General features: G+C 51.8%; 1 long non-coding RNA gene across 1 annotated transcript; it reads right to left on the reverse strand.

Moving 5' to 3' along the window:
- Positions 1 to 1,034: 1,034 nt before the first annotated feature.
- Positions 1,035 to 11,773, reverse strand: LOC123738751 (uncharacterized). Its single transcript, XR_006767534.1, has 2 exons — positions 11,187 to 11,773; positions 1,035 to 1,188 (listed from the first exon to the last, which is right to left on the reverse strand). It is a non-coding gene; the product is annotated as an uncharacterized lncRNA (long non-coding RNA).
- Between the last annotated feature and the right edge of the window lie 621 nt (positions 11,774 to 12,394).

Here is a 12,394-nt window from a genome sequence, read left to right on the forward strand (position 1 = left end):
CCAGGGCACCCACCACCATCCGAACCAGGGCACCCACCACCATCCGAACCAGGGCACCCACCACCATCCGAACCAGGGCACCCACCACCATGCGAACCAGGGCACCCACCACCATCCGAACCAGGGCACCCCGAAGGGCACCACCATCCGAACCAGGGCACCCACCACCATCCGAACCAGGGCACCCACCACCATCCGAACCAGGGCACCCACCACCATCCGAACCAGGGCACCCACCACCATCCGAACCAGGGCACCCACCACCATCCGAACCAGGGCACCCACCACCATCCGAACCAGGGCACCCACCACCATCCGAAGGACCACGAGGCACCCACTCTTAAGCACCCTTCCTCGGACACTAAAGCATATAGCCCCGCTGTTACGAACCGCGTGCACCTGGTTATCCAAAAACGGCCTTCGTGCACCTGGTCACCCTGCAGCTTACCACTCAGAGACTAAGTCCACACCAGGATTACCAGGTGCTGGTGGTACTTTGCACCCGGGTACCCACCTTCTTTAGTCTGCTTGCCCACTCTCTCTCTGGGCCTCCGGACTCTGCCTCCTGGCCCTTCTCTGTGCACCTGGTAACCAGTTAGATATAACGGGGAGGTGGAGGAAGAGCGCCTTCTGTCCCAAAAAGCTTGGTTCGAAGGCTACATACCCGCCGGAGATCCCTTACCCCTTGTTACTGGGGCCGACGAGCATCTTTCTGGGGAGATCGGCATGAATCGAGCCCAGCCTCATTTCACACCCTAGCCCGACCTACCCAGCCCTGCCCTTAGAACCAATCTTTACCCGAAGTTACGGATCTGACTCATCAACTTTCCTTAACATGCATTGTTCTAACATGCCAGAGGATGTTGCCCTTGGAGACCTGCTGCGGATATGGGGTACGGCCCGACGTGAGATTTACACCCTCTCTTACGGATTTTCAAGGGCCAGCAAGAGCTCACCGGACGCCGCCCGGAACTGCAACTCTTTCCAGGGCTTGGGCCCCTCTCTCGGGTTTCCCGCCCAGCTTCCGTGCTCACCGCGGTGATCGGACAACCGATTTGCACGTCAGGACCGCCCAGGCATAGTTCATCATCTTTCGGGTCCTATCGCACACGCTCACGCTCCACCTCCCCGACAGAGCGGGCGAGACGGGCCGGTGGTGCGCCCAACCCCGTAGGGCCGGGATCCCACCTCAGCCAGGCGCGCCCGGCCCTCACTTTCATTGCGCCACGGGGTGTGTCGGAGAAAACACTCTGACTTGCGCGTGCGTTAGTCTCCTTGGTCCGTGTTTCAAGGGTTGGGAGTTGGGGAGGTTGCCCTCCTTTCCTCCGCCCTTCGCCAGAGCGAGAGGTCATAGTTCAAAGACAGGTAGGTTTAACTTTATGGGGGCCTCCGGGTGCTCCTCTGCCGCCCCGTCGCCCGAAGCGCCCGGTGGGGCCGGGAGACATTAAACCCCCGCCTGCGCCGGGCGCAGAGCGGTTGACTGGGTTCCCAGTGCCGCGCGAGGATACTGGGTGATACTCAAGCCGCTTAAAAATGTGAGACCATTTCGGGAAGTCCCGGTTCACCGGACACCCCCAGTCCCCCTCGGTAGCGGCCTACACACCCACCCATCGGTGCGTCATCTAGCCGTGCCCTAACGGGGAAAGGGGATGGAGCCAGTCGGGCGCATCCCAGGCAAAAAGGAACTGCGGGGAACCGGGCTAGGACCAGTTCACCCGCGCCGAGGGAAGGGAGAGGCGGGAGGCGTGAGCCCCTACCCTACCCGACCCACAGCAGAGTTTGGTTTGTGTCGGGAGTGGGTAATTTGCACCCCTGCTGCCTTCCTTGGATGTGGTAGCCATTTCTCAGGATCCCTCTCCCGGAATCGAACCCATAACTGATTTAATGAGCCATTCGCAGTTTCACTGTACCGGCCGTGTGTACTTAGACTTGCATGGCTTAATCTTTGAGACAAGCATATGCTACTGGCAGGATCAACCAGGTAGCCACTCACAACATAGAGGTTGTACCCGGGCACACTAAGCGGAGAACAGCCAGGGACCACTCCTATCCCGTGAGGGGAGGAGGCCCCTAGGTCAATCCACCGTGCGCCCAGCGGGAGGCCCTGAACTGCCCGTGGCCCGGAGCCACAGGTGCCGGGGCACCGCTTAATCAGGTATCTTGTCTTAGCTGGAGGGTTAATTCGGAACGCCATCAACGTGGATAAAAGACAGGGTTTGAGAAATACATGTGTTTCTGGCGCCCGGTACGGTATGGGTGAACGTCATCCGCGAGGCATCGCTACCTGGGTAGTCCACTCCCCACCAATGTAGGGCCACTGAGACAGACGGGCCAGCTAGATCTCGCCACGAACGGAGCGCGGCTGAAGCTTGACATTAAGACGGGGATAACCGTCTCCGACAGGGGCTCCCCGATAGAGGCAATTCCACGTGGGGCGGGAGGAACCGTCCGTCTGAACACCGACCAATGGCCGGCCGACAGGGGCCCTCCCAGGTGGAAACAGATTGCAAATCGGTCAGAAGATGTAAAACAGGCTCGACAACAGAGGACAACCATGGATACGCAACGTGTTGGAAGCTAGGGACGGACACATTCATGGGACAAGAACCATGGTCATGGAGGACCCAAACCCACAAGGTGATAGCTGGGATAGACCACCTGTCCAGGACAGAGCTCAATATCCTCCCACCACCAAGCTGGGAAAATCGGATCAATACTTAGGACCAATCGGGCGCCGGAGGGATATGGTCCAAAGTACCCACGGTTCTGAGGGGCTTGTAACCCTCAAAAGTGTCCATAAAGCACTCCCTATTCGGCCTGAGTAGTAACGACCAATCAGGCGCAGAAGGGATATGAACCAAAGGAACCATGGTTATGAGGGACAAGCAACCCTCAAAAATGTCCATAAATCACTCCCTATTCGGCCAGAGTAGTAATCATCAATCGGTCGCCGAAGGGATAAGGACCGAACTACCATGGTTCCGAGGGGCTTGTAACCCTCAAAAGTGTCCATAAAGCTCTCCCTATTCGGCATGAGTAGTAATCATCAATCGGTCGCCGAAGGGATAAGGACCGAACTACCATGGTTCCGAGGGGCTTGTAACCCTCAAAAGTGTCCATAAAGCACTCCCTATTCGGCCAGAGTAGCAACCACCTATGGGTCGCCGACGGAATGTGGTTCTCCAGTTGTCAAAAACCAGGTTTCTCAAATCGCGCCGGTACCTGTCTGCCCCACACGGCCACGAGTGTGTAAAAATAACTCTCACTCACACAGTTTCAAGGCTATTCCCGATGTCACGGTAGGACACTTTAAACTTGAATAAATCGAAAAGTACAACTCCAATCAGGATGGGGGTTTTTTGCACGAAAGGGCACACGTAGACGAACATTTCCATCTAATTTAAACCGTTTTTCCATAACAATTTATAATAGAAAATCGAGTTTTAAGTTTGCGAAAAAAAGTTCCGTTTACCGAAAAAATATGTTCCTATGGAAGCGAAATTTTCTAACCCGGGGCTAATTGTTGCCCATCACGAGAGAGGGTATGAGCCAAAATTTGGGACCTCTAGCCCCTCAGGAAGTATTTTTAATCATTATTTGAAAATTTCAGATTTTGGTCAAAAAAGTTACAAAGTGCCAACTTTTCAGTTCGCTTCAGAGACTAAGTCCAAACGTGCACCTGGTTTTATTCTGGGTTACCAGGACAATTTTTGAAAAACGGTTTTAAATACTTATAGAGGGTATATGGACCTCCATACCCACCCTTAGAGCACCATCCTAAGGGCCCAACTCAATGAGATACAGCAAGAGGGAATTATATAGCTTTTCAAAAAATCTTCAGAAAAATGACTATGTTTTTCTTCTCAGAAATTGCACTAAGTCCAAACGGGCACCTGGTTTTATTCTGGGTTACCAGGACAATTTTTGAAAAACGGTTTTAAATACTTATAGAGGGCATATGGACCTCCATACCCACCCTTAGAGCACCATCCTAAGGGCCCAACTCAATGAGATACAGCAAGAGGGAATTATATAGCTTTTCAAAAAATCTTCAGAAAAATGACTATGTTTTTCTTCTCAGAAATTGCACTAAGTCCAAACGGGCACCTGGTTTTATTCTGGGTTACCAGGACAATTTTTGAAAAACGGTTTTAAATACTTATAGAGGGTATATGGACCTCCATACCCACCCTTAGAGCACCATCCTAAGGGCCCAACTCAATGAGATACAGCAAGAGGGAATTATATAGCTTTTCAAAAAATCTTCAGAAAAATGACTATGTTTTTCTTCTCAGAAATTGCACTAAGTCCAAACGGGCACCTGGTTTTATTCTGGGTTACCAGGACCAATTTTTGAAAAACGGTTTTAAATACTTTTAAAGGCCATCACCACCCCCAGGACACATGTTTCAGCACCCCACTGCTGTCCCATGTCAGTGGGATAAGTACATTTAAAAAGTCGCTTGATGGCGCCATAGATCAATTTATGGAGGGGTGACATTTTTAAAGGGTATACAGACCTACATGCCCACTCTGAGACCACCATAGGGGGTTAGGGAGACCCCATAGGGGGACCCACACCCCCACCAAGGTCACCTGGTAACCCAATACAATTCAATGACAGAGTCATACTTCTCTCTCATTGCACTAAGTCCAGCATGTGTACCTGGTGATTGAACTGGTTACCAAGGCTTACTCTCTCTACCCTGCCTGCCCACCTGCCTGCCCTCTATCTCGGCCTGTCTCTTCAGCTCAGTGCACCTGGTACCCCATAACACCCTGGTATTTCAGACCCTCAGGCCTCCATACATTCTCAACTGTGACCAAATGACACACAAAGACATGGGTGAATTTCAAATAAATGTTCTTTATTTATCAGTGAATCATGGGTTGATTTGTCCCTCAATTAGTGACCGCGCTCGGCTGGCGTTACGAGGCAAATCATGGTACCGGTAGTACCGTGCCTGCGTTTTCCAGAGAATGACACATATGGTCAGCCACAGTTCCCCGGTCTGTAACCGAGCCTTGATTAAAGTTCAATGTAGCAAACGTCGTCGAATTGTACCGAAGGTGACTTTACTTCCAATGCCAAACTCTGCAAATATCTGGCCCACATACTCACAGAGATTGCCGTACGGTTGACCGCAGGACGTGAAAAAGAAGAGTGTTGTGTCTGAGGTGATTCCACTCAGATTAGGCCTGATCTGATGGAATCGTTTAAGCCAAGTGTATTCCTGCTCAGATAGAACAACTCTGCACTCACCGAAGCTATAGTTCGTTTTGTGGCTTGAAATGCACATCTGATAACCCCCACTTTCCGGGGTTACTTCAGTAAATTCCCTCTCACTGAAGGTGGTGACTGGGGATCGTCGAGTGCCATTAAAGATGGCCAACCGGCTGGACATGAGAGCCGCAAACCTACGTCTATCAGCGCAGGTGGCTCGGACCTCCAGCCTACTGAGAACCGAAGGAATAGCTTGATTACTTAGCTCAACAAACCGGCTTAACTCCGCAGCGCTGAGCACCTCGTCCCTGCACCGTTTGCGGAATTTTGCCCTGTGTGTTGCCTGGCTCTGCCGCGAATCCCTGTCCATCTTTGCCAAGCAGAGTAACAACTTTCGAATTCCACTGGCTTTAGCCTGCAGACCTTTTGGCCGGAACTGAATAAGATAATTCAGGAAACTTCGAACATCAGCTCGGTACATTTTTAACGTGGATGGTGCCAAACAACGGTCTTCACATTCACCATACCACTCATACACACGTCTGTAGTTATCCAGAGAACACAGTCCTTCATCGGCCTTGCCCTCTGACATATAAGCGGAGGAATTGTCGTACTCTGGATAGACTGGTGCGACTATTGTCAATTCGTTTAACTGAAGGGTTTTTACCAATAGCAAAGTGTTCATATTCAGTCAAAATTCCATTCCTCCAACCTTCAATTCTGGAGGACACACCGCCGCCTTCATCACTCTCGCTCTCCGTGGAAGTCACCATGACGCAGCCTTGCTCCCTCGGTTCCGAGCATGGTTCACCACCGATCTGACTGGTTGACTGCACCGGGCGCAGTCGCCGCCGCCTGCTCACTCTCGTCCCACAGCTGCTGATCCACCACCGCGGACTGCTCACCCTTGTCTACCAGCTGCTGCTCCACGGACAACTCACTTTCAACACACTGGAAATACCCAGGGTTCTCCCAGGGCTCCAGCTGCGGTGCAACACCGTTGTTAGGCTGCATACACTGCCATGATTCGGGCTGCTGTCTCTCAGTTGAACGCACGGCTAGATTGCATAGCACGCTTCCATTCTGTAGTAGCAGGCTTAAGTGCATGGACAGACTTGAAATGTCGGTCTATCCGCACGATATTCCGCTTGGAACAAAGCCCACAATCACGTTTTAGTCTACTGTTCATAGCTTCTCTCTCCTGCGTGCGTGTATGTCTCTTTGTTTGCTCCACCAAACAACGACCTAACCCTAACTAGGGCTTAATGAGCCCCAGGTGTGGGCCAATATCAGACCAATTGGACTGATTGGAAATTTGACCATAAAGATCACCTCGTTGCCTCTTTGTTCGTCAAAGCCCAGTTGGCCATGGGGGTAGCGGCTGTGGCTTACGATCTGACGATCGGTGTTCGAGCCCCGCTGGGGATCACACCGTTTTTTCCACCGAGAGCCTGGGAACCTAAAGACCCAAGGCCCTAATGCCCTTTGACGGCCCTAATGCCCTTTGACGGCCCAAATGCCCTTTGACGGCCCAAATCCTTAGGGCATAATGCCAAGGCCAGACAGCCATGCCCTGGTACTTTCATAGGCTTCCAGGGCTATACACACTTGTCAATATGCCTGAAAAGAGGCACTCTGATACGGATTCAGAGATTAGTGTACTGCCCTTGAAGGCCCAAACCCATAGGCCCTAATGCCCTTTGACGGCCCAAATCCTTAGGGCATAATGCCAAGGCCAGACAGCCATGCCCTGGTACTTTCATAGGCTTCCAGGGCCTCTTTGTTCGTCAAAGCCCAGTTGGCCATGGGGGTAGCGGCTGTGGCTTATGATCTGACGATCGGTGTTCGAGCCCCGCTGGGGATCACACCGTTTTTTCCACCGAGAGCCTGGGAACCTAAAGACCCAAGGCCCTAATGCCCTTTGACGGCCCAAATGCCCTTTGACGGCCCAAATCCTTTACTTTCATAGGCTTCCAGGGCTATACACACTTGTCAATATGCCTGAAAAGAGGCACTCTGATACGGATTCAGAGATTAGTGTACTGCCCTTGAAGGCCCAAACCCATAGGCCCTAATGCCCTTTGACGGCCCAAATCCTTAGGGCATAATGCCAAGGCCAGACAGCCATGCCCTGGTACTTTCATAGGCTTCCAGGGCTATACACACTTGTCAATATGCCTGAAAAGAGGCACTCTGATACGGATTCAGAGATTAGTGTACTGCCCTTGAAGGCCCAAACCCATGCCCTTTGACGGCCCAAATCCTTAGGGCAGGCGCGGAAGGGATATGGTCCAAAGTACCCACGGTTCTGAGGGGCTTGTAACCCTCAAAAGTGTCCATAAAGCTCTCCCTATTCGGCATGAGTAGTAATCATCAATCGGTCGCCGAAGGGATAAGGACCGAACTACCATGGTTCCGAGGGGCTTGTAACCCTCAAAAGTGTCCATAAAGCTCTCCCTATTCGGCATGAGTAGTAATCATCAATCGGTCGCCGAAGGGATAAGGACCGAACTACCATGGTTCCGAGGGGCTTGTAACCCTCAAAAGTGTCCATAAAGCTCTCCCTATTCGGCATGAGTAGTAATCATCAATCGGTCGCCGAAGGGATAAGGACCGAACTACCATGGTTCCGAGGGGCTTGTAACCCTCAAAAGTGTCCATAAAGCACTCCCTATTCGGCCAGAGTAGCAACCACCTATGGGTCGCCGACGGAATGTGGTTCTCCAGTTGTCAAAAACCAGGTTTCTCAAATCGCGCCGGTACCTGTCTGCCCCACACGGCCACGAGTGTGTAAAAATAACTCTCACTCACACAGTTTCAAGGCTATTCCCGATGTCACGGTAGGACACTTTAAACTTGAATAAATCGAAAAGTACAACTCCAATCAGGATGGGGTTTTTTTGCACGAAAGGGCACACGTAGACGAACATTTCCATCTAATTTAAACCGTTTTTCCATAACAATTTATAATAGAAAATCGAGTTTTAAGTTTGCGAAAAAAAGTTCCGTTTACCGAAAAAATAGGTTCCTATGGAAGCGAAATTTTCTAACCCGGGGCTAATTGTTGCCCATCACGAGAGAGGGTATGAGCCGAAGTTTGGGACCTCTAGCCCCTCAGGAAGTATTTTTAATCATTATTTGAAAATTTCAGATTTTGGTCAAAAAAGTTACAAAGTGCCAACTTTTCAGTTCGCTTCAGAGACTAAGTCCAAACGTGCACCTGGTTTTATTCTGGGTTACCAGGACAATTTTTGAAAAACGGTTTTAAATACTTATAGAGGGTATAGGGACCTCCATACCCACCCTTAGAGCACCATCCTAAGGGCCCAACTCAATGAGATACAGCAAGAGGGAATTATATAGCTTTTCAAAAAATCTTCAGAAAATATGACTATGTTTTTCTTCTCAGAAATTGCACTAAGTCCAAACGGGCACCTGGTTTTATTCTGGGTTACCAGGACCATTTTTTTAAAAGGTTTTAAATACTTTTAAAGGCCATCACCACCCCCAGGACACCTGTTTCAGCAGCCCACTGCTGTCCCATGTCAGTGGGATAAGTACATTTAAAAAGTCGCTTGATGGCGCCATAGATAAATTTATGGAGCTTTCAAATAAGGTCAAAATCATTCAGAATGGTTTTAAATACTTTTAAATGGTACACACATAACATATCTATCTATGTGAGATACATACTGAAGCCCCATGTCACTGGGATAAAGCATTTCTGATTTATGAGGGTTTTCATGTGTTTTTAGGTTACCAGGCCAAATCATGTGATGGTATTATTTTGAGGTCAAAATCATTCAGAATGGTTTTAAATACTTTTAAATGGTACACACATAACATATCTATCTATGTGAGATACATACTGAAGCCCCATGTCACTGGGATAAAGCATTTCTGATTTATGAGGGTTTTCATGTGTTTTTAAGTTACCAGGCCAAATCATGTGGGATTGTATTATTTTGAGGTCAAAATCATTCAGAATGGTTTTAAATACTTTTAAATGGTACACACATAACATATCTATCTATGTGAGATACATACTGAAGCCCCATGTCACTGGGATAAAGCATTTCTGATTTATGAGTGTTTTTATGTGTGTTTGGGCATTACGGCCACAGCTGTGGGCCTTGTGTTATTTTGGGGTCAAAAGTCTTCAGAATGGTTTTAAATACTTTTAAATGGTACACACATAACATATCTATCTATGTGAGATACATACTGAAGCCCCATGTCACTGGGATAAAGCATTTCTGATTTATGAGGGTTTTTATGTGTGTTTGGGCATTGGCCAGATCTGTGGGCCTGGTATAATTTTGGGTTACTAGGCCAAAAAGGGGGACAGAGCAGCCAACCTCCAGAGAGGCTGACTGCTCTGCCCCCCTTAAGGACAGTGGAACTACGGACCTCCAGGCCTCTAGGCCTTCACTCACTATCCGGGGAACACCCATCTCTCCGGGCATGAGAGTAGAGCTTACTCCCTCAAACTACTATGCCCGGATAGGGAGCACCCCATAGGCGGTCCCATACCCCCTCTCACACACCCCCCACCCGGGATGTTCCACAAGAGGGCGCCACTGGACATTTTAAACATCAATGTAAGTTAGTGACAGAGCTTTCTTGAAAAATGACTAAGTCCAAAAATTCTCAGAAATTGCACTATGTCCAGCTGTGGGCCTGGTATTATTTTGGGTTACCAGGTAGTGATAGCCTTCACCCACTCTCCGGGGAACACCCCTCTCTATGGGCATGACCTCCAGTGGGGGATACCCCCCACCACAAGCTCTTACACCATCCGAACCAGGGCACCCACCACATCCGAACCAGGGCACCACCACCATCCGAACCAGGGCACCCACCACCATCCGAACCAGGGCACCCACCACCATCCGAACCAGGGCACCCACCACCATCCGAACCAGGGCACCCACCACCATCCGAACCAGGGCACCCACCACCATCCGAACCAGGGCACCCACCACCATCCGAACCAGGGCACCCACCACCATCCGAACCAGGGCACCCACCACCATCCGAACCAGGGACACCAAGAAAGCACCCACCACCATCCGAACCAGGGCACCCACCACCATCCGAACCAGGGCACCCACTCTTAAGCACCCTTCCTCGGACACTAAAGCATATAGCCCCGCTGTTACGAACCGCGTGCACCTGGTGATCCAAAACGGCCTTCGTGCACCTGGTCACCCTGCAGCTTACCACTCAGAGACTAAGTCCACACCAGGATTACCAGGTGCTGGTGGTACTTTGCACCCGGGTACCCACCTTCTTTAGTCTGCTTGCCCACTCTCTCTCTGGGCCTCCGGACTCTGCCTCCTGGCCCTTCTCTGTGCACCTGGTAACCAGTTAGATATAACGGGGAGGTGGAGGAAGACGCCTTCTGTCCCAAAAAGCTTGGTTCGAAGGCTACATACCCGCCGGAGATCCCTTACCCCTTGTTACTGGGGCCGACGAGCATCTTTCTGGGGAGATCGGCATGAATCGAGCCCAGCCTCATTTCACACCCTAGCCCGACCTACCCAGCCCTGCCCTTAGAACCAATCTTTACCCCGAAGTTACGGATCTGACTCATCAACTTTCCTTAACATGCATTGTTCTAACATGCCAGAGGATGTTGCCCTTGGAGACCTGCTGCGGATATGGGTACGGCCCGACGTGAGATTTACACCCTCTCTTACGGATTTTCAAGGGCCAGCAAGAGCTCACCGGACGCCGCCCGGAACTGCAACTCTTTCCAGGGCTTGGGCCCCTCTCTCGGGTTTCCCGCCCAGCTTCCGTGCTCACCGCGGTGATCGGACAACCGATTTGCACGTCAGGACCGCCCAGGCATAGTTCATCATCTTTCGGGTCCTATCGCACACGCTCACGCTCCACCTCCCCGACAGAGCGGGCGAGACGGGCCGGTGGTGCGCCCAACCCCGTAGGGCCGGGATCCCACCTCAGCCAGCGCGCGCCGGCCCTCACTTTCATTGCGCCACGGGGTGTGTCGGAGAAAACACTCTGACTTGCGCGTGCGTTAGTCTCCTTGGTCCGTGTTTCAAGGGTTGGGAGTTGGGGAGGTTGCCCTCCTTTCCTCCGCCCTTCGCCAGAGCGAGAGGTCATAGTTCAAAGACAGGTAGGTTTAACTTTATGGGGGCCTCCGGGTGCTCCTCTGCCGCCGTCGCCGAAGCGCCCGGTGGGGCCGGGGAGACATTAAACCCCCGCCTGCGCCGGGCGCAGAGCGGTTGACTGGGTTCCCAGTGCCGCGCGAGGATACTGGGTGATACTCAAGCCGCTTAAAAATGTGAGACCATTTCGGGAAGTCCCGGTTCACCGGACACCCCCAGTCCCCCTCGGTAGCGGCCTACACACCCACCCATCGGTGCGTCATCTAGCCGTGCCTAACGGGGAAAGGGGATGGAGCCAGTCGGGCGCATCCCAGGCAAAAAGGAACTGCGGGGAACCGGGCTAGGACCAGTTCACCCGCGCCGAGGGAAGGGAGAGGCGGGAGGCGTGAGCCCCCTACCCTACCCGACCCACAGCAGAGTTTGGTTTGTGTCGGGAGTGGGTAATTTGCACCCCTGCTGCCTTCCTTGGATGTGGTAGCCATTTCTCAGGATCCCTCTCCGGAATCGAACCCATAACTGATTTAATGAGCCATTCGCAGTTTCACTGTACCGGCCGTGTGTACTTAGACTTGCATGGCTTAATCTTTGAGACAAGCATATGATACTGGCAGGATCAACCAGGTAGCCACTCACAACATAGAGGTTGTACCCGGGCACACTAAGCGGAGAACAGCCAGGGACCACTCCTATCCCGTGAGGGGAGGAGGCCCTAGGTCAATCCACCGTGCGCCCAGCGGGAGGCCCTGAACTGCCCGTGGCCGGAGCCACAGGTGCCGGGGCACCGCTTAATCAGGTATCTTGTCTTAGCTGGAGGGTTAATTCGGAACGCCATCAACGTGGATAAAAGACAGGGTTTGAGAAATACATGTGTTTCTGGCGCCCGGTACGGTATGGGTGAACGTCATCCGCAGGCATCGCTACCTGGGTAGTCCACTCCCCCACCAATGTAGGGCCACTGAGACAGACGGGCCGGCTAGATCTCGCACGAACGGAGCGCGGCTGAAGCTTGACATTAAGACGGGGATAACCGTCTCCGACA

This window comes from Salmo salar, unplaced genomic scaffold (genome assembly GCF_905237065.1).
Source record: "Salmo salar unplaced genomic scaffold, Ssal_v3.1, whole genome shotgun sequence".
NCBI classification, from domain to species: Eukaryota; Metazoa; Chordata; class Actinopteri; order Salmoniformes; family Salmonidae; genus Salmo; species Salmo salar.